The 20714-nt window shown below is 39.5% G+C and overlaps 1 protein-coding gene across 1 annotated transcript in view; it reads right to left on the bottom strand.

Annotated features, from left to right (window-relative positions):
- LOC103568045 (zinc finger protein 709-like) overlaps positions 1-20714 on the bottom strand; it is a 156857-nt gene that overhangs the window by 101851 nt on the left and 34292 nt on the right.

The raw sequence follows: 20714 nt of genomic DNA, 5'->3' as shown, positions 1-20714 counted from the left end.
CTAAACTGTTCTTAGTCCATAATTTTAAATTCCTGATATGAGTGGAGTCATACACAGATTATCCTCCTCTCGCTGGCTTATTTCACTTAAATAATTCTCTCAAGGTCCATCCATGTTATTGCAAATGGAATGATTTTGTTCTGTTTTGCAGCTGAGTAGTATTCCATTGTATATATGTACCACATCTTTTTTATCCATTCGTCTTTTGCTGGACACTTAGGTTTCTTCCACTTCTTGGCTATTGTAAACAGTGCTGCAATAAACATTGGGGTGCATAGGACTTTTGGGATTGCTGACTTCAAGCTCTTTGGATAAATACCCAGTAGTGGGATGGCTGGATCGTATGGTAGTTCTATTTTTAGTTTTTTGAGGAATCTCCATACTGTTTTCCATAGTGGCTGCACCAGTTTGCATTCCCACCAGCAGTGTATGAGGGTTCCTTTTTCTCCGCAACCTCTCCAACGTTTGTTGCTATTAGTTTTAGATATTTTTGTCATTCTAACGGGTGTAAGGTGATATCTTAGTGTAGTTTTGATTTGCATTTCCCTGATGATCAGCGGTGATGAGCATCTTTTCATGTGCCTATTGGCCATGAGTATATCTTCTTTGGAGAAATGTCTGTTCATGTCTCCAGCCCATTTTTTGATTGGGTTGTTTGATGTTTTGTTGTTGAGTTGCGAGAGTTCTTTATATATTATGGATATTAAGCCTTTGTCAGATATATGACTTGCAAATATTTTTTCCCAGTTAGTTAGGGTTGTTTTTTTGTTTCAATCCTGTTTTCATTTGCCTTGAAGAAGCTCTTTAATCTGATGAAGTCCCATTTGTTTATTCTTTCTATTGTTTCCCTTCTCTGAGAAGGCATGGTGTCCGAAAAGATCCTTTTAATACTGATGTCAAAAAGTGTACTGCCTACGTTTTCTTCCAGAAGCCTTATGGTTTCAGGTCTCAGCTTTAGGTCCTTGATCCATTTTGAGCTTATTTTGGTGAATGGTGAAAAAGAATGGTCAATTTTCATTCTTTTACATGTGGCTTTCCAGTTTTCCCAGCACCATTTGTTGAAAAGACTTTCTTTTCTCCATTGTATGCCCTCAGCTCCTTTGTCAAAGATAAGCTGTCCATAGATGTGTGGTTTTATTTCTGGGCTTTCAATTCTGTTCCATTGATCTGTGCACCTGTTTTTGTACCAGTACCATGTTGTTTTGATCACTGTAGCTTTGTAGTATGCTTTAAAGTCAGGGATTGTGATGCCTCCCGTTTTGTTATTTTTTCTCAGGGTTGCTTTAGCAATTCGGGGTCTTTTGTTGCCCCATATGAATTTTAGGATTCTTTGTTCTAATTCTGTAAAGAATGTCATTGGGATTCTGATTGGGATGGCATTGAATCTGTAGCTTGCTTTAGGTAGAATGGACATGTTAACTATGTTTATTCTTCCAATCCATGTACATGGAATGTCTTTCCATCTCCTTGTGTCGTCATCCAATTCTCTCAGAAAGGCCTTGTAATTTTCAATATGTAGGTCCTTCACTTCCTTAGTTAAATTTACCCCAAGGTATTTTATTCTTTTTGTTGCGATTGTGAATGGTATTGTATTCTTGAGTTCTTTTTCTGTTGGTTCATTACTGGAGTATAGAAATGCTACTGATTTATGCAAGTTGATTTTATACCCTGCAACTTTGCTGTAGTTGTTAATTACTTCTAACAGTTTTCCAATGGCTTCTTTGGGGTTTTCTGTATATAAGATCATGTCGTCTGCAACCAGTGAGAGTTTCACTTCTTCCCTCCCTATTTGGATTCCTTTTATTCCTTTTTCTTGCCTGATTGCTCTGGCCAGGACCTCCAGTACTATGTTAAATAAGAGTGGTGATAGAGGGCATCCTTGTCTCGTTCCTGTTTTCAGGGGGATGGCGTTCAGTGTTTGCCCATTGAGTATGATGTTGGCTATGGGTTTGTCGTATATGGCCTTTATTATGTTGAGGTAGTTTCCTTCCATGCCCATTTTGTTCAGAGTTTTTATCATAAATGGCTGTTGGATCTTGTCAAATGCCTTCTCTGCATCTATTGAGATGATCGTGTGGTTTTTATTCCTCAGTTTGTTGATGTGGTGTATCACGTTGATTGATTTGCGGATGTTGAAGCATCCCTGTGTCCCTGGTATGAATCCCACCTGATCATGATGTATGATTCTTTTGATGAATTGCTGAATTCTGGTTGCCAAAATTTTGTTTAGAAGTTTTGCATCTATGTTCATGAGTGATATTTGCCTGTAGTCCTCTTTTTTCGTGGTGTCCTTGTCAGGTTTTGGGATCAGCGTGATGTTGGCCTCATAGAATGTGTTAGGAAGTGTTCCATCTTCCCTAATTTTTTGGGATAGCTTGAAAAGGATAGGTATTAAATCCTCTCTGAAAGTTTGGTAGAATTCCCCAGGAAAGCCATCTGGTCCTGGGGTTTTATTCTTTGGGATGTTTTTGATTGCTGTTTCAATCTCTTTGCTTGTGGTTGGTCTGTTCAAATTGTCTGCCTCTTCTTGAGTGAGCTTTGGGAGATTGTAGGAGTCGAAGAATTTATCCATTTCCTCTAGGTTATCCATTCTGTTGGCATATACTTTTTTGTAGTATTCTCTTATAATCTGTTGTATTTCTGCAGAGTCTGTTGTTATTTCTCCTCGCTCATTTCTGCTTTTGTTTATTTGAGCTTTCTCCCTTTTTTTCTTTGTAAGTCTGGCTAGTGGTTTGTCAATTTTATTTATCTTCTCAAAAAACCAGCTCTTTGTCTCATTGATCCTTTCTACTGCCTTTCTCGTTTCAATAGTATTTATTTCTGCTCTGATTTTTATTATTTCTCTCCTTCTGCTGACTTTGGGCTTCATTTGTTCTTTTTTCTCTAGTTCAGTTAGGTGTACTTTAAGGTTGCTTATTTGGGATTTTTCTTGTTTGTTAAGATGTGCCTGTATTGCAATGAATTTTCCTCTTAATACAGCTTTTGCTTTATCCCATATGAGTTAGTATGGCATGCTATCATTTTCATTTGTTTCCAGGTGTTTTTTTATGTCTTCTTTAATTTCTTCAATGATCCATTGCTTGTTCAGTAGTGTGTTGTTTAGTCTCCACATCTTTGTGCCTTTCTCAGCTTTTTTCTTGTAATTAATATTTAGCCTTATAGAGTTATGATCTGAGAAGATGCTTCTTATTATTTCAATTTTTTAAAAATTTATAGAGGCTTGCCTTGTTTCCCAACATATGGTCTATCCTAGAGAATGTTCCATGTGCACTTGAGAAGAATGTGTATTCAGCTCTTTCAGGGTGAAGTGATCTATATATGTCTATTAAGTCCAGTTGTTTTAGTGTTTCATTTAGCTCCACTATTTCCTTGTTGATTTTCTGTCTGGATGATCTGTCCATTGATGTGAGTGGGGTGTTGAGGTCCCCTACTATTATTGTGTTGTTTTTAACATCTTCCTTTAGGTCTGTTAATAGTTGCTTTATGAATCTTGGTGCTCCTGTGTTGGGTGCATGGATATTTATAAGCGTTATTTCTTCTTGATGAAGTGTCCCTTTGATCATTATATATTGTCCCTCTGTGTCTCTCTTTACCTGTCTTATTTTGAAATCCACTTTGTCTGATATGAGAATTGCGACACCTGCCTTTTTTTCCTTGCTATTTGGTTGAAGTATTGTCCTTCACCCGTTCACCCTGAGCCTGTGTTTGTCCTTGGGGCTGAGGTGTGTTTCCTGGAGGCAACAAATTGTTGGATCTTGTTCTTGAATCCATTTTGCCACTCTGTGTCTTTTTATTGGAGAGTTCAGTCCGTTCACATTGAGAGTGATTATTGATGCATGTGGACTTAGTGCTGTTAATCTGTCTCTCATTATGTTGTTTTCGTGCTGTTAATCTGTCTCTCATTATGTTGTTTTCCTGCATTTCTTTTCCTGTTTGCCTTACACCACCCATTTAATACTGCAATTTCTTATGCTGAGTTTCTTAGATTTTTCCTTATTTATGATTTGTGACTCTGTTCTGTACTTTATTTTAGTGTCTACCCTGAAGTTTGTATTTAGAATCTCGTGTATAATATAGTCTATTCTCTGGTGGTCTCTTACCTACTTGACCAATACTGATTTAGACCCTTTGGTCTTCCCCTCCTAAGTAATTATTTTCATTTCTTATTCCAACTCGTGTTATGAATTTGTAGTTAGAGTGCTAAGATCGTCCTTGTTTTGGTAGTTTCCTTAACTTTACCCTAATGCTATAATTGAATATTTCCTATCCTGTTCTGGTTCTATCCATCGGTCTCCCTAGTCTGTGGATTGTGTCCCTTTTCTCCCTTTTTTCTTTTTTCAGGTATCAGAGCCTTCTTGAGGATTTCTTGTAGTGGAGGGCTTTTAGTTACAAATTCCCTTAACTTTTGTTTGTCTGGAAAAGATTTAATTTCTCCCTCATATCTGAAGGAAATTCTTGCTGGATAGAGTATTCTTGGCTGAAGATTTTCATCTTTTAAAGCTTTGAATATGTCACTCCATTCTCTCCTAGCTTGTAAGGTTTCTGTAGAGAAATCCGCTGACAGTCTGATAGGGGCTCCTTTATAGTTTATTCTCTTCTTTTTTCTTACTTCCCTGAGTATTCTTTCCTTATCTTTCCTTTTTGCCAACTTTACTACTATGTGCTGTGGGGTAGCTCTTTTTACATTGACAAATCTAGGAGATCTAAAACCCTCTTCTACACACATTTCTCCGTCGATCCCTAGATTTGGGAAGTTCTCTTCAATAATTTCGTTAAGCACACTTTCTTCTCCATTTTCCTTTTCCATATTCTCGGGAATTCCTATGATCCTTATGTTCTTACTCCTCATTGAATTCATTATCTCTCGGAGATTTTCCTCATTTTTTTAAATTCTTAGTTCTCTTTCTTCCTCTGTCTGGCGCCATTCAGCCTGTCTATCTTCGATTATGCTAATTTCCTCCTCTATGTTGTCTACATGGGCATTCAGGGAATCCGTATTCTGTTTTATCTGATAAATATGAAAACTGCTTATCTTTATTTTTCATCTCAAGTAATTCTGTTTGATTCTTCTTTATGATTTCAATCTCTTTTGTGAAGTAACTCCAGAACTTGGCTTGTTTCTCTATCTTTCTCTCTACCTCATTGAGTTTTTTGATTATAGCTGCTCTGAACTCATTATCACTTAGTTTACCTAATTCCAAGTCCTCCTGACTTAATTCTATGTTTTTATTCTTTTCCTTCTGGTCTGGGGCTTTTATAAATTGCTGGATGGTAGAGTAGCGGTTTTTTCGCTGGTGGTAGAATTCAGTTGCAGTTATAGCCTGTCGCCACTAGATGGGGGTCAAGAGCCGCGTGTTATGAGCTCTCCGCCTTGGGGCAAGTTGGCTGCACCTAGTGGCTTTGCCGGGGCGGGGGAGGGGCTGTTACTCACACGTGCCAGTCTGTGTTCAGATCAGTTCTGTTCCCTGGTCTCCCAAGACCCTTTATTTATGGGGTCCCCGTGGACGGAAGCTTTCCCCCCGTCAGCAGGTATCCACTGAATCAGCGGCAGGAGTCCTGGATGATCCCCTGGTCACGTGGCCCCTCCCCCGCTCCTTCCCAACCCGCGCCGCAGCGATCGCAGACTCTACGGGAGGGAGTGATGTTCTCTCCTACCGTTCCAGCGCCTCCAAGGGTGTAAGCAAGGTTTATGATCTCCAGCTTCTTGGTATTGTAGGTCTCTAACGAGCTGGCATTATGTTTATTCTCTGAAATTCAGTTCTTCCAATCTTTTTTTGTATTTTGGAGGGGAGAGAATCCCAGGTCAACTCACCCCACCATTTTGCTCCGCCCCCTCCTCTCTTCTGTTGTGATTTTGTTACTGGTCATGTGTTAACAGTTCCTGTGTATGCCTAATCCGTTGTAAATATTGTACCTTTCTTAGCGAAAGCTCTTTTTTGGTGGTGGTGCGTATAGGAGCCTGTTTCTATTTTCCATACTATTAAACAGTTGAAATAAACTTTTATATATTGCAAGTTTATCAAAAAGCATATTCTTATGAATTAATGTTTTCTTATTTTGGCCTTTGATCTTTGTCCTTCCTCCTGACTGGTGTTTGGTGAATAAACTGTGAATTAATTAGAGGCCTCTGGCAGGGCAGCAAAATCTAGAGCTGGACATTTCACCCCTGTATTGTCTTATGTCTGTGAGGGTAATATTAAGAACTAGATCTTGAAGAATCTGTCCCCTTTATGGTTCCATGTTGAAATTCACCAATAGCCTCACTTGCATGACATTTGGAAGGAAGGCGGAAGCAAACAAGGCATTTTGGAGCCACCATACAGGGAGAGAAAAAGTTACCTAGGAGCTATGAGGACACCATCTTTCGGCCTATTTTCTGGATTCTTGTCTTTCTAGTCAAGAGTATCTTGAACACCACCTACAATGGTTTGAGTTCCGTTTTCTTAGAGATTTAGATTTCCACTGATATTATCACAGTTTTCACATCAAAGATCCATTAGAGCGAGGATTTTTCTGTAAAGCCTCTTGTGCCCACCTGGAAACTAATACAGACATTTGTGCTTGGGATCATTCTCTGATTCTCCTCTCCTCTAGATGATATCTGTATAATATTTAATATGTATGGGATACACCTTATGCTGTTAATAGTGCTAATGAGCATGTTTTCCTGTTTCACCATGACGTCTGCAATGGGGCATAAAAAGAAGGACATGGGAGTTTGTTTCTCTGCTGCATTGTGCGTTTGCTGCCTTGACCCAGTTCTTCCTCATGAGATCAATCACCTTTCTCATGTAGGGAAGACTGTGTGTGTTTCCTGTTACTTCTAACTGAGTATATTCCCTCAATATGTTTTCAATAATGTTAGCCTCCATGTGATTAAAACTATGGTGCATTTCCTTCTGAAATGAATGCTCCTGTAGCTGTTTCATTGACATATTTTATCAACTGTTCTAATCCATCATATGCTAATAAATATTTTTCTTTTCATTTCCTCAGATAGTATATTAAAATCCATATTAATTACAGATTTTCAGATATACATTGCAATTTTCTTCATTTAATTAGTATGCATTATGAGTCAATTTTATTATGTACATAGAAATGCAAGTATTTTTCTCTAAGAAACTGTACTTTTTATTTTTTTATAGTTACATTTCTTGTCATGAAACTAATTTCTCATTCATTGTTAACCCAAAACTTAAAAACATGGTTTTCTCAGTGCCCTCTTGTCAGCTACCTGCAGGACTGCGCCTGGAGTCAGAGAGAGAGAGGTATAATGGATTCTAATCAGAGCGACCACAGACCCTGGAGGACTGTGAGGTGCAGCAGTCACAGGGTGCCCAAAAGGACTGCTTAGAAGTTTTCGGCCTGTGTTTGTTGAAGAAACCAAAAATAACATATTGAAGCTAAAGTGAATTTATACGAAGTTCCAGAAAGTCATTTTTAGTTAGAAGAAGGCAAACAGCCATTTTTATGATTTGGGATTTTATCTTTTACCATTTTTATTGGTATGGTTATATAATACTCTTAGATTTGTCTTGGTACCTGTGCAGTTTTGATGAAGGAAGTGTGTGACATTTTTCTCTTCAGCAGGAGAAGACTTGGCCTTGCAGTGAATGCAGGCCAGCTCCTGTTCCTCTGGAACAGCTTTTGCCTTTCCTGTTCATTAACAAAACACTGAAATATTTAGTACAGTGTATCAGACACTGTTTACCTTGAAGTACCTTAAGTAAAAGATGTAAGTTCACTTCTTAGTATACTGTGCAATATTTCTAATATCCTATATGACTCAATTGAAGCCTTTAAATTTAGGTAAAATGTGAGACAGTACAAACCTAACAAGGGAGAGAAACAGGATCACTGTGCCAGTCAAGCCTTTGTTTCTCAGAGACTGTGCTCTTGATGATAATGTTTCAGCATCTCTCATGTGTCATGCACTGTAGAGACCATGTACCTGATTTAGCAGAAATAAGGCAGGTAGGATTTGGTTATAGCATCATGAAACAAACAAGTTCTTGCAGTCCTGGTGCTTATATGTTTGTGGGAAAAGCGAGATGATTAATGAAGAGTAAAGCTTTGTTTTATAAGATGGAAATAAGAGTTTTAAAGAAAAGTAAAATGCAGTGTGAGCTAATAGGGTGGCTGAGGTTTGTATGTATCTTTTCTATGAGGGTAGGAGTGAGCGAGGATGCCATTGTTATTATCTGGGACTTGAGATTTCCTATTGATCTAAGCCACAGATGTTTGTATTGTCTTTTGTTTTTAATGTCATTTGAGAGGGTTTTTATATTACCATTAAATATTTAACATGTTAGTGTATTTGGCATTTTCATTTTGCTGCTCTACAGACTGGAGTGTGCAACATACACCCCGGTAAACCATGGAGTTCCTGCCACTTAGAGAGACAGTTGCCTTCATCTGCACTGTTCTAGCTCATCCTGAGTGTATTCTGAGTAGAGTGACATCTCTCGGAGTCCACTGTGATCTCCTCGTGGAAACACCACAAAGAGCTCTGAGTGTTTAGAGGCAACCAGCCAAGGAATAATTGAGGCGAGCTGTGAGAGATGGTATCATTTTGAGTAATATCTTAATTGAGTATATGAGGACAAATGGGAAGTTTTTGGTGTCTTTTCATCACAGGAGTGGCTGAAGTCTCTTTTGTCAAAGATCTGTAAAGACCCGTCACCCATTTAGCTCTTCATGGGTTTCATTTCCATATGCTTAGATGTCCAGCACATGGTGTGAAAACGTGGGAAACAGCAGTAACAGCTCTGAGATTCAAAAGAGTAAAGAAAATGGAAGGTTTTCCTTTTTTTTTTTTCTAAAAGATTTTATTTTTCCTCTTTCTCCCCAAAGCCCCCTGGTACATAGTTGTGTATTTTTAGTGGTGGGTCCTTCTAGTTGTGGCATGTGGGATGCTGCCTCAGCGTGGCTTGTTGAGTGGTGCCATGTCCGTGCCCAGGATGCAAACTGGCGAAACCCTCGGCCACCGAAGCAGAGTGAGTGAGCTTAACCACTCGGCCATGGGGCTGGCCCCTCCGTGTTTTTTTAATGTTAACTTATGTTTTGGAGGGGTTTCGTTCAAATGGGCACCATAGGAATGTTCTTTTGGAGTGATAGTGTGCTTTTCATCTTTTGATGGTCTATGTCTGTACGTTTGAGAAAACTCATGAGTGCACTTGAAATATTTTATATATGTTTGTATGTGTTCTCTGTATTAGGAAATGAATAATATAATTGCTTTCCTATGCTAGGAGAATGTTAATCTTTGTAGAACCTTGATTTTTATTTGTTTAACTCTTCTTTCCACCACTGTGGGATCCTTCTCGACAGAACTGGAGGACTGGGCAAGAAGGACACAGTCCTAAACAAGGCTTTCTCGCAACCTTGTCTTAATTGAAAAAACACTCTCTAGGGTTGAACCTCATCTCATACTCATAACAGGAGTGAAGTGAAAGGGCTCCTAGAATCTGTCTTTGAGTTAAAATCAGGTTCTCTGGACAGATCTTTAGAAACATTGTGGTTTTAAAACATAAAAATACATCCCAAGCAGGATCTGCCTGGGGACATCCTCATTCGTGTGTATCAGCACCATTTCTTTTCATTGCCACCCGCAGACAACTTCCAGCTCTTCATGTCCCAAATCTTGACTACTTTGCACCTGCTTACTTGGAAACAACTTTAGAAATCCACACGTGTCTCAGTCTGAAATTTCTTTGAGGCAACACCCGGGGGCTGTGAGCTGAGAGGTTGAAAGAAGCAGTGGTGGAGCCCATGTCGTGGGCACATTCTGTCAGCCTCAGTGACCACACACATCACATATATATCAGATCTACTGGCTTACTTATTCATGCAGCACTGAGGAATTGACTGACTTTGAATTGGAAACGTGGCTCTAGGATTTTTTGAAATAGCCGTCCCTCCGTTAGCATCTCCCTTCACACACCCCTTTACCATAAAGGTAAAGCAGCCTCCCATTATGCGTCCAAGAGTCTCTAAATCTCTCACAGTGAACATAAGTTGCCCCAGGCATTCTTGTGCTGAAATTACTCTTGTGCAGAAGTACACACAATTAGAGACAGCACTCTTGGTAACCGACAAAATCTTTTTGTAAGTGGAGGCCCTCTCAGGGCCTGAGTTGATGGTCTTCCACACGCAGTTTCCCATTTTGCCTTGGGTCATGAATGCAGGCCCCTCATGCTTGCTAATCAGAAGCCTTTTCACTAAAACAATATGGGTACTTACAAGATAGAGCCCAAAATGGCACTTCTGGCATATCCTACTTTACAGTAGGAAGTGTGTTCTCTTCTTCTCTGGTTGATATAATCCATGTGGAAGAGGTCATTTCCTTTTCAGGCACAATGACTACTTGGGGATTCACTTGGCAGCACTTATGTAACCAGGTTGTTCATATACTTTATAGACAGTGTGCTGCCACCATTCCTAATGGAGTCCAGTGCAGAGATGCTGCATTCTTTTCCAGATCAAATAGGCCATCTTTAATCAAAGATTGGACCCAAGTGCGAGAACAATTAGTCAAACTCCAGACAGTCATGCTAGCAGTGAAAAATCCCATGGCCAAGAATTGAACTCACCTGCACATTTTTACAGACCCTTTGGCCATTGCCTATGATCCAGCTGTCTCATCCCATCACTAACAACTCCTTATCAAAGGTCGCCTCTAGGGAATCCCTAAGGACTCTGGGAATATCTTGCCTCACAATTAGCCACGTACAGATCAGCTCACTCTTTCTCTGCATATATTAAACATCAATCTGCAGAGGCTCATGTCATTGCACAGGGTGATAAAATGACCCAAATTTCTGAGACCTCAGATCTGATGTTAGTAACCTTGGCTGTTTGATCCAACATGATACAAAACCATTTGGAGGCCTCTAACCTAAAGGTTTAGGCAAAATTGAAGAGAATTTCCTCCTCTGCTGTGGATACCTTAGTGACAGACCAAAGCAGCCAATGTGAAAAAACAAGTCACTGGTAATATAATTGAAGGCCATACCTTCAAGGCCAAGGAAGGGGTCCCTACATCTGATGGCAAGTAGACATTGTAGGGCCCCTCACCCCCTCTGCTGGGGCACTTGCTATGCTCAGACCATGGCAGAAACTTATATAGAAATGTTAGTCATACTATCAAACATCACCTCCTGAAACCAAAAGGGAGGACTTGCGAAAACACTCTAGAAATTATTGATAAATCAAAATACAAAACACTGGGCTCTTGAAAAAGGTTTTTGGTGGACCTTGTACCTCTCTTACAACCCTGGGCTACCCCCTCATAGGCTGGCCAATGGCTCACTGAGACAAGCCTTGCTTTCCTCTTAATAGGCCTTCCTGCTCTTTGAGTCATCAGTTAGATTCATGCCCAGTCTTTGGGGCCTAGTACTTTGTTCTGATCATCAGGCTCACTGGCACCTCTAAGTAGAGACTTTCTATACCAGACATTCCTGTCAGAATGGGCACTCCTGCAGGTCTTTGGTTTATTATAGTTGTGCATCCTGGCCACCGCTCTTACATCCCACTCCTGGGTCTTCCTCCTCCATCACCTTTGGTCTGTGTACTGGGTGTGTCAATATATCATTTTGGTCATGCTCCTTCCAAACTCTTCTAGCCCAGTCAACACAAATGCACTACTTTCCTGCCATATGCATACATGTGCTCATTGTCATAGGAGTCATTCGTCTTGACCTTGGCACACATAATGTTATTCAACAAGCACATTATTAATGCCAGTCAGGAAATATCCAAAACACTCAAAATAGTAATAGCAGACAGCTAATGCTTGAGATATTTTCCCTAATGGAAAACTCCATGGCAGCCATGGTAGCTGATGACTACATGAGTTTGGACTATTTTTTCCCACTAAATTTTTTTATTGTTTTGGAAAAATATGGGTTTTCTGTGTTTTTTTTTTTTTTTATTGGCACTTGAGCTAAGAACTGTTGCCCATCTTCTGGGTTTTTTCCCCGCTTTTTCTCCCCAAATCCCCCCAGTACATAGTTGTATATTTTAGTTGTGGGTCCTTCCAGTTGTGGCATGTGGGACGCCGCCTCAACGTGGCCTGAGGAGCGGTGCCGTGTCTGCGCGTAGGATCCGAACCAGCGAAATCCTGGGCTGCTGAAGCAGAGCGCACGAAGTTAACCATTTGGCCACGGGGCCGGCCCCAATAGATACTTTTTTCTGAGGTCATAATAGTTTACAACATTGTGAAAACTCACTTGCACATTATTATTCGCCTGTCACCATATATTTGTTCCCCTTCACCTTTTGTGCCCACCCCCCAATCCCCTTACCCCTGGTAACCACTGAACTGTTCTCTTTGTCCATCTGTTTATCTTCCACATATAAGTGAAATCATATGGTTTCTCTGTCTGGCTAATTTCGCTTAACATAATATCCTCAAGGTGCATCCATATTGTTGCGAATGGGACAGTTTGTCTTTTTTTTTACGGTGAGTAGGATTCCGTTGTATATATATGCCACATCTTCTTTATCCAGTTCTCAGTTGATGAACTCTTGGGTTACTGCCTCATCTTGGCTATTGTGAGTAATGCTGCAACGAACATAGGGGTGCATAAGTCACTTTGAATTGTTTATTTCAAGTTCTTTGGATAAATACCCAGTAGTGGGATATCTGGGTCGTATGATATTTCTATTTTTAATTTTTTGAGGAATCTCCGTACTGTTTTCCATAGTGACTGCACCAGTTTGCATTCCCACCAGCAGTGTGTGAGGGTTCCCTTCTCTACACACCCTCTCCAACATTTGCTATTTTTTGTCTTGGTGATTACAGCCATTCTAACAGGTGTAAGGTGATATCTTAGTGTAGTTTTGATTTGCATTTCCCTTATGATTAGTGACGTTAAGCATCTTTTCATGTGCATGTTGGCCATCTATATATCTTCTTAGGAGAAATGTCTGTTCAGATCCTCTGCCCATTTTTTGATCAGGTTGGGTTATTTTTGGAGTGCACTTGTGTGAGTTCTTTATATATGGTGGAGATTAACCCCTTGTCAGATATATAATTAGCAAATATTTTTGCCCACTTGATGGGTTGTCTTTTCATTTTGTTTCTGCTTTCCTTTGCCTTGCAGAAGCTCTTTAGTCTGATGAAGTCCCACTTGTTTATTTTTTCTTTTGTTTCTCTTGTCCAGGAAGACAGGTTATTCAAAAAGATCCTTTTAAGACTGATGTTAAAGAGTGTACTACCTATATTTTCTTCTAGAAATTTTATGATTTCAGGTCTTACCTTCAAATCTTTGATCCATTTTGAGTTTCTTTTGTGTATGGTGAAAGATAGTGGTCTACTTGCATTCTTTTGCATGTGACTGTCCAGTTTTCGCAACACTATTTATTGAAGAGACTTTCCTTTCTCCATTGTATGTTCTTAGTACCTTTGTCAAGGATTAGCTGTCTGTAGATGTGTCTTTTATTTCTGGGCTGTCAATTCTGTTCCATTGATCTCTGTACGTGTTTCTTTACTAGTACCATGCTGTTTTGATTACTATATTAGTACATTTTGAGGTCAGGGATTATGATGCCTCCAGCTTTGTTCTTTTTTCTCAGGATTGCTTTAGCTATTCTGGGTCTTTTGTTGCCCCAAATGAATTTTAGAATTCTTTGTTCTATTTCTGTGAAGAATGTCATTGGGATTCTGATTGGGATTGCACTGAATCTGTAGATTGCTTTGGGTGGTATGAACATTTTAACTATGTCTATTTTTCTGATCTATGTGCATGGAATATCTTTCCATTTCTTTCAGTAATGTCTTAGAGTTTTCATTGTATAGGTCTTTCACTTCCTTGGTTAAGTTTATTCTTAGATATTTTATTCTTTTTGTTGTGATTGTAAATGGGATTGAATTCTTGAGTTCTCTTTCTGTTAGTTCATTATTAGAGTACAGAAATGCAACTGATTTTTGTAAGTTGATTTTGTACCCTGCAACTGTGCTGTAGTTGTTGATTATTTGAAATAGTTGTGTGATGGATTCTTTTAGAGTTTTCTATATATAAAATCACGTCATTTGCAAACAGCGAGAATTTTACTTCTTCATTTCCTATTTGGATTCTGTTTATTCCTTTTTCTTGCCTAACTTCTCTGGCCAAAACCTCCAGTACTGTGTTGAATAAGAGCGATGAGAGGGGGCACCCTTGACTTGTTCCTGTTCTCAAAGGGATGGCTTTCACTTTTTCCCCAGTGAGTATGGTGTTGGCTGTGGGTTTGTCACATACGGCCTTTATTATGGTGAGGTTCTTCCCTTATATCCCCATTTTGTTGAGTTTTTATCATAAATGGATGTTTGATCTTGTCAAATGCTTTCTCTGCATTTATTGGGATGATCATGTGGTTTTTATCCCTCATTTTCTTAATGTGGTGAGGTTTTTGATCACTTTCAATCTCTTTACTTGTGATTGTTCTATTCAATTTATCTATTTATTCATGGTTCAGCTTTGTGAGGTTGTAAGAGACTAAGAATTTATCCATTTCTTCTCGATTGTCCAATTTGTTGGCATATATTTTTCATAGTATTCTCATATAATCCTTTGTATTTCTGTGGTATTGTTGTAATTTCTCCTCTTTCATTTCTAATTTTATTTATTTGTTTTCTCTCTTTTTTCCTTTGTGAGTCTGGCTAAGGCTTTTCTCAATTTTATCTTCTCCAAGAACCAGCCCTTTGTTTCATTGATCCTTTCTAGTGTTATTTTTGTTTCAATTGGATTTATTTCTGCTCTGATTTTTATTATTTCCTTCCTTCTGCTGAATTTGGGCTTTGTTTATTCTTCTTTCTCTAATTCTGTTAGGTGTAGTTTGAGATGGCTTATTTGGGATTTTTCTTGGTTGTTAACGTGAGCCTCTATTGCTATGAATTTCCTTCTTAGAACCATATTTTGCTGCATCCCATATGAGTTGATATGGTATGTTTTCATTTTCATTTGTCCCCAGATATTTTCTGATTTCTCCTTAGGTTTTTTCAATGATCCATTGGTTGTTCAGTAGCATTTTGTTTAGTCTCCACATCTTTGTCCCTTTCTCAGTTTTTTATTGTAGTTGGTTTCTAGTTTCATAGTATTGTGGTTGGAAAGGTTGCTTATTATTATTTCAATCTTCTTAAATTTATAGAGGCTTGCCTTGTTTCCCAACATATGCTCTACCCTTGAGAATGTTCCATGTACACTTGAGAAGGTGTATTCTGCTGGTTTTGGATGGAGTTTCTCTCTCTAAATATATCTATTAAGTCCATCTGATCTAGTTTATCATTAAATTCCTCTGTTTCTTATTGACTTTTTGTCTGGATGATCTATCCATTGATGTGAGTGAAGTGTTGAGGTCCCCTACTATTATTGAGTTGTTGTTAATATATCCATTTAGGTTTGTTAATAGTTGCTTTATGCACTTTGGTGTTCCTGTTTTGGGTTCATAGATATTTATAAGTGTTATGTCTTCTTGGTTGAGTTCCATTTTATCATTATATACTGTCACTGTCTCTCATTACCTGTTTTATCTTGAAGTCTACTTTGTCTGATACAATTATGGCAACACCTGCTTTCTTTTGTTTGCCATTAGCTTGGAGTATCATCTTCCCTCCCTTCACTCTGAACCTGTGTTTGTCATCTTAGTTATGTTCCTTGTGTTTTTCACATGGCTTTTAAATTGATATTCAAATCAAATTCATTTAAAGGAGCTGTGCCATTATTCAGTCAACAAACCTCAGAAGTGAACTTGACTGAAGACACTGACTTCATCTTTGATATTTGCCTGTTAGTCAGCTTTAGATACCTGCTCACCCTGCCTGGTCCACAATGGTGAAAAAGTTAGGAAGGTTCACACGCCCCTTTTCTTTATGTCAGTGGGTAGGAGGGTCAGACATTAAAACCTGCAACCTCTACCCCACACTCCTTAAAGTGCCTACCCATTGTCCTTTGCACAAGCCACCTCAACCTGCTTATCCTTACCCTACTCTTGTTAGAAAGTCCTGTGAGTTACAAATATATTTTTATTCACTTGCTGCACATGGCAACATCAGTCTTGTAATCCAATCCCATTTTTGGTAAGGTGTCAATCATGTCCCCAAAAGGGCAATGATACAACAGAAGGTAACCCACTGGAAACTTGTTGACTGATGCACAAGTATTCAGTAGGGAATTTTTATAAGATGGAAGAAAAGAAATCCAAATTCAGAGATAAGTACAAGGACACTGCAGACCATGAAGCCCCTGACCCCTCCAGCTGCAGCAAACACTAAACAGTCTGACTCCTATTCAAGAAATCATAATGCCTCACACGAAGGGCCTATTTATCTCAAACCTTACTGTGAAAATTCAAGAACATCTGGAAATTAAATAACACACTTTTGGAAAAACCATTAAGTCAAAGACAAAATCAAAGGAGAGTTTATTATAGGTGCTGTTGAAGCAAGATAAAGGAAATTTTAAAAATATCTTGAGACAAACAAATATGAAAAGACAACTTAAGAAAACTTGTAGGATGAGGCATAAGGAGTAGTAAAAGGGAAGTTTGTAATGAAAAATACCTATATTAAGAAAAAAGATAGCAAGTTAACAACCTAAATTTATGCCTTAGGGAACTAGAAAAGGAACAACAAAGTAAACCCAAAGTTAGCTAATGGTAGGGAATACGAAGTGTTAAAGCCCAAACAGTTTCAATTTTTACAAAAATAAAATTAAACCCTTAGGTAGACTAACAATGAAGAGAGAAGATTCAAGTACATTAAATCAGAAATCAAGGAGGACATATTACAATGGCGCCTCAAGACTAAGAAGGCTAAAAAAGGACTATTATGTACGTTTGTATGGAAACAGATAACTAAAAGTAATGGATAAATTCCTAGAAACATGTAAACTACCAAGAAAGAATTAACCATTGCCAATCCCAATGCCACTACCAAACACCACCATGTTCAGAGAATTGGCACCAATCCTTGTTAAACTCTTCCAAAACTGGAAGTGGGGAAGATACTTCGAAACTCATTTTAGAGGCCAGCATCTCCCTGATATCAAAGCCAGGCAGACACTAGAATATAGGAAAACTACAAGCCACTAGCTCTGTGTCAACCCGGCTCCACCACAGTGCCCAGATACTGGTTCAAACATTCCACTGGATGTTTCTCTGCGGGGATTTCTTTCAAGAGATTACATTTCAATGGGTGGAGTTTGAGTAAATCAGCCCCCATGGGGATGTGCCTCATCCAATCAATTCTAATTCCTAATAGAGCACAGACTGCCCTTCCCAGAACAGGGAGGAATTCTGTTAGTAAACTGCATTTGTACTGGAACTACAATTCTCCTGGGTTCCCAGCTTACTCATCTAGACTACAGATTTTTGATTTAACCAAGTCTTTATGTTCACATGAGTCACTTTTTTAAAACAAGGAAAGACAAGAACAAATGATATATATGTATAAACACACACTTACCCACACACATCATATTGGTTCTGTTTCCCTGGTGAGCACTAAGACCATATTTTATTTTTAATATTTTGTAAGTTGAATGCATGATTCATTTAAAATGAGAAGTCATTTTGTTTGTGTAATTCTCTAAACAATAGTTTTTTGAAGTGTTCAATGCCTTTTTGCAAACCATAAGAAATAAATTTTCTGTTTTGTTCCCATATACAATGACAAGTGATATTAGAGCTTCCTCCATCCTATTTCACACTGGTGAGTATTGAGAGGAAGGGGCTTCACTGTAAATGTGTTAGGGTGGCATAGCCATGAGAGGAGCTCTGCTGACCTACTTCCCAGTAAGACTGGTGAAAATTATATTAATAAACATTTAAAGGCACTGGAAATGGTCCTAAAAGCAAAGATGAAATGAACATTTATTCAGGAAAATCTGAAGTTTTGAAAGAAACATGAGAGTCTGTGGTGTTGGAACAAAGAGCACTGCCTTCCTATCTCCTCTCAGCTCACATTGGTGGAGACTCTGCTCCAGACTCCTGTAGTCTAGAACACATGGCACCTTGTCAACTCAGCCCCCACTCACAGGGCTGTCTTCCTGAGAAAACAGGGTATCAACATTTCAAACCTTGTGCCCAGCTACCTGTTGCTGAGGGTAAATAAGTGCTGGGGGAGTGTGCTTGAAAAGTGGGGCACCATTGTTTCAGTCCCTACCGTGGAACTGAGGTGATGCCTTTGGAGTGGTGAGCTGACAATATTTGGGCACTAATCACCCTTGTTCCGTCTCATGAGGTGAGTGTAACGTAAGTCATTTATGAGAGGCCAGTCAACACAATTGAGAGCGCCTCTGGCTGCTGTCTCTTTACTGCACTGAGCCCTCAGCTCCCAAAATGGGATTGTCACTCGGAGAGAGGCTTTCCATTGTCCTCAAAAGAGCTCCATGGTCCTGTCATAGAGTTGTTTCCTGAACACGGAGGTGAGCTGAGCCACAGAACACAATGTTCTCAATCACTTTCCAAACAGTTAACGTGGTTGGCCTAAGATCATGAGAAGTTCAAGGCAAAGGACACTATCAAGAAAGTGAGGAAAGGCAATTAGCAGATTGGTATATTTACTGAAGATACAGTTTAGAGTCTAGACCAACTCTTAAAAAAAAAACCCAGGGAATTAAACTGCTGAAAGGAGGCTTCCAAGGCTCAGAACAAATACCACCTAGTGACTTCAGAAAAAATTTCTATAAAGAAGCCAGAATTTTATTGAATGTATTGATTGAGCAGATTATGCCCCAGGACGTTGGTGAAAACAATAGAGCAATCAGCCAGCAGTTAGTGGAGTTTACCCACTGGCTGTGGTTCATGAAAGAGAAAGAGGGCCCTCCCAATATCACTGTTCCAAGAGAGCAAGCATTCTCAAAGCCATGTCCCATTCTAGGAGCCGTGTCAGAGGTTCCCCTCTGTATGAAAGACATAGACTTAAATCCAGCTATTCAGTGAACAAATAAATAATCCAATTAGAGTAAAACCCCTAGAAGCAGAGAGACCAGTACCTAGAGTTACTACCATCTATTACTTACAATGTCTTTGCAACAAAATTAAAAGAAATGCACAGATACAGGAAAGTGGGAACCAGACACTGGGAAAACACAGCAGTTGAAAAAATGACCCAACTCTTACAAGGAAGTCCCAGTAAAATTAACAGCTGGTGTCTCAGCAGAAAAAGTGAGGTCGGAAGGCAAAGGCATAGCATATTCAAAGTGCCCAAAGAACAAACCTGTCAACCAAGAATCCTATATTCAGCAAAACTACCTTGTAAAAAAGGAAGGTGAAATAAAGACATTTCCAGATAAACAAAATTGAGAATGTATTGATAGCCAATTGCCATGCAAGAATGAGTGAAGGAGTTCTTCAAGCTGAAAGCAAGTGATGCCAGGTGGCAATTCCTGTCAATATAGAGAAACTAAAACACCAGTGTAAGTAATTCATAAGGACATTTCCAGATGGAGCATGGAGTCCACACTCCTGCTAGCAGAGGGTTCACCAGGACCCTTCAGTACTTCTGCTGCCCCTGCCTCTACTGCAACAAAGGCCCTGGCCTTCAGGGTTATAGGGGATAGCAGCCACGGCACCTGTGTGGCACAGCCAAGGGAGTAGTCAAACCAGATCTAAGACTGGAGTCCTTAAACTCTGAGCCAACTGGTTGTTATGCTGGAGGCTCCCAACTGATGGCACTGACGTGAGGCCCTCTGGAAGAACAATGTATAAATACCAGGGTACAGAGGACACCCCATCCCCCAAAGCATATCCAGTGACCTGAAATACAGGACAGGGAAGGACAGCAGAGAGGGAGCAAGAGGAAAAAGCTACTGAAAGAAGGTCCACAATGTGACCCAACTGGAAATCCAAAATACACTAAAAGAAGTTACACAGCAACCAAGATAAAAGGGTGCTCTTTGCCTTCTGAGCCTCTAAAACATAGCTTTTGAGTTCATGTTCCCATCTCCTGTGATGCAATAATTCACGGCCCTTCATGCAATTTCTCAAAGCTGGGTCTCAAGTTACAGTTACACCTTGCTGGGATCTCAGTAAATTTAAGCAAAGGACCCACGATCTTGGGGAAGTTACTGAGTATAGTGCAGAGACCAAATTGATAATATTTGCCTTAACCATCAGAACTCTTTGCCAGGCCTCACAGCCAGGACCCATTGTCCCAAAATATCCTACAGTGAGCAGGAAAGCTCTGAATCAATAATTCATAAATTAAAATTCACTTAGTTTATTCAATCCTTCCAAATTGGCTTCCCCAAATGGGACTCCTTAGTCCTTACCCTTTTGTTAAATTAGATAATATGGCCCGGTACAAATTAAACTGAGCCTTCAAGGACTGAACACTGTTGTAAGAAACCTGCTTAGGAAGAAGTGATTATCCCCTGGGTTTCTACCTTGAACAGCTGAATTTGGCCTGTTCTTCAGTCTGGAAAGAATGAATGACACCTCACAGTGGATTACTGCAACTTGGAGGCTGCAATCACACCAAACACAGCCCTGTACCCAGTCTGCAACATCATGGAAATCACTGACTCCATTCAGTCAGCAACTAGTAAACATTCTGCTCGCACAGACTCAGCTAAGTCTGTTCTGTCCAGTCCTGTGTCCACAGCCTCTCAGCTGCACTTGGCCTTCCCCTCTGAGGGGACATGACTCACCTTCACAGGCATGCCTTGTCTTATTGCACTTTGCCTTACTGCACTTTGCAGACATTTCATTTTTTACAAGACCCTCCA

The sequence above is a fragment of the Equus przewalskii genome, chromosome 6 (assembly GCF_037783145.1).
Source record: "Equus przewalskii isolate Varuska chromosome 6, EquPr2, whole genome shotgun sequence".
NCBI lineage: Eukaryota > Metazoa > Chordata > Mammalia > Perissodactyla > Equidae > Equus > Equus przewalskii.
This window is presented reverse-complemented; position numbering and strand designations above follow the sequence as displayed.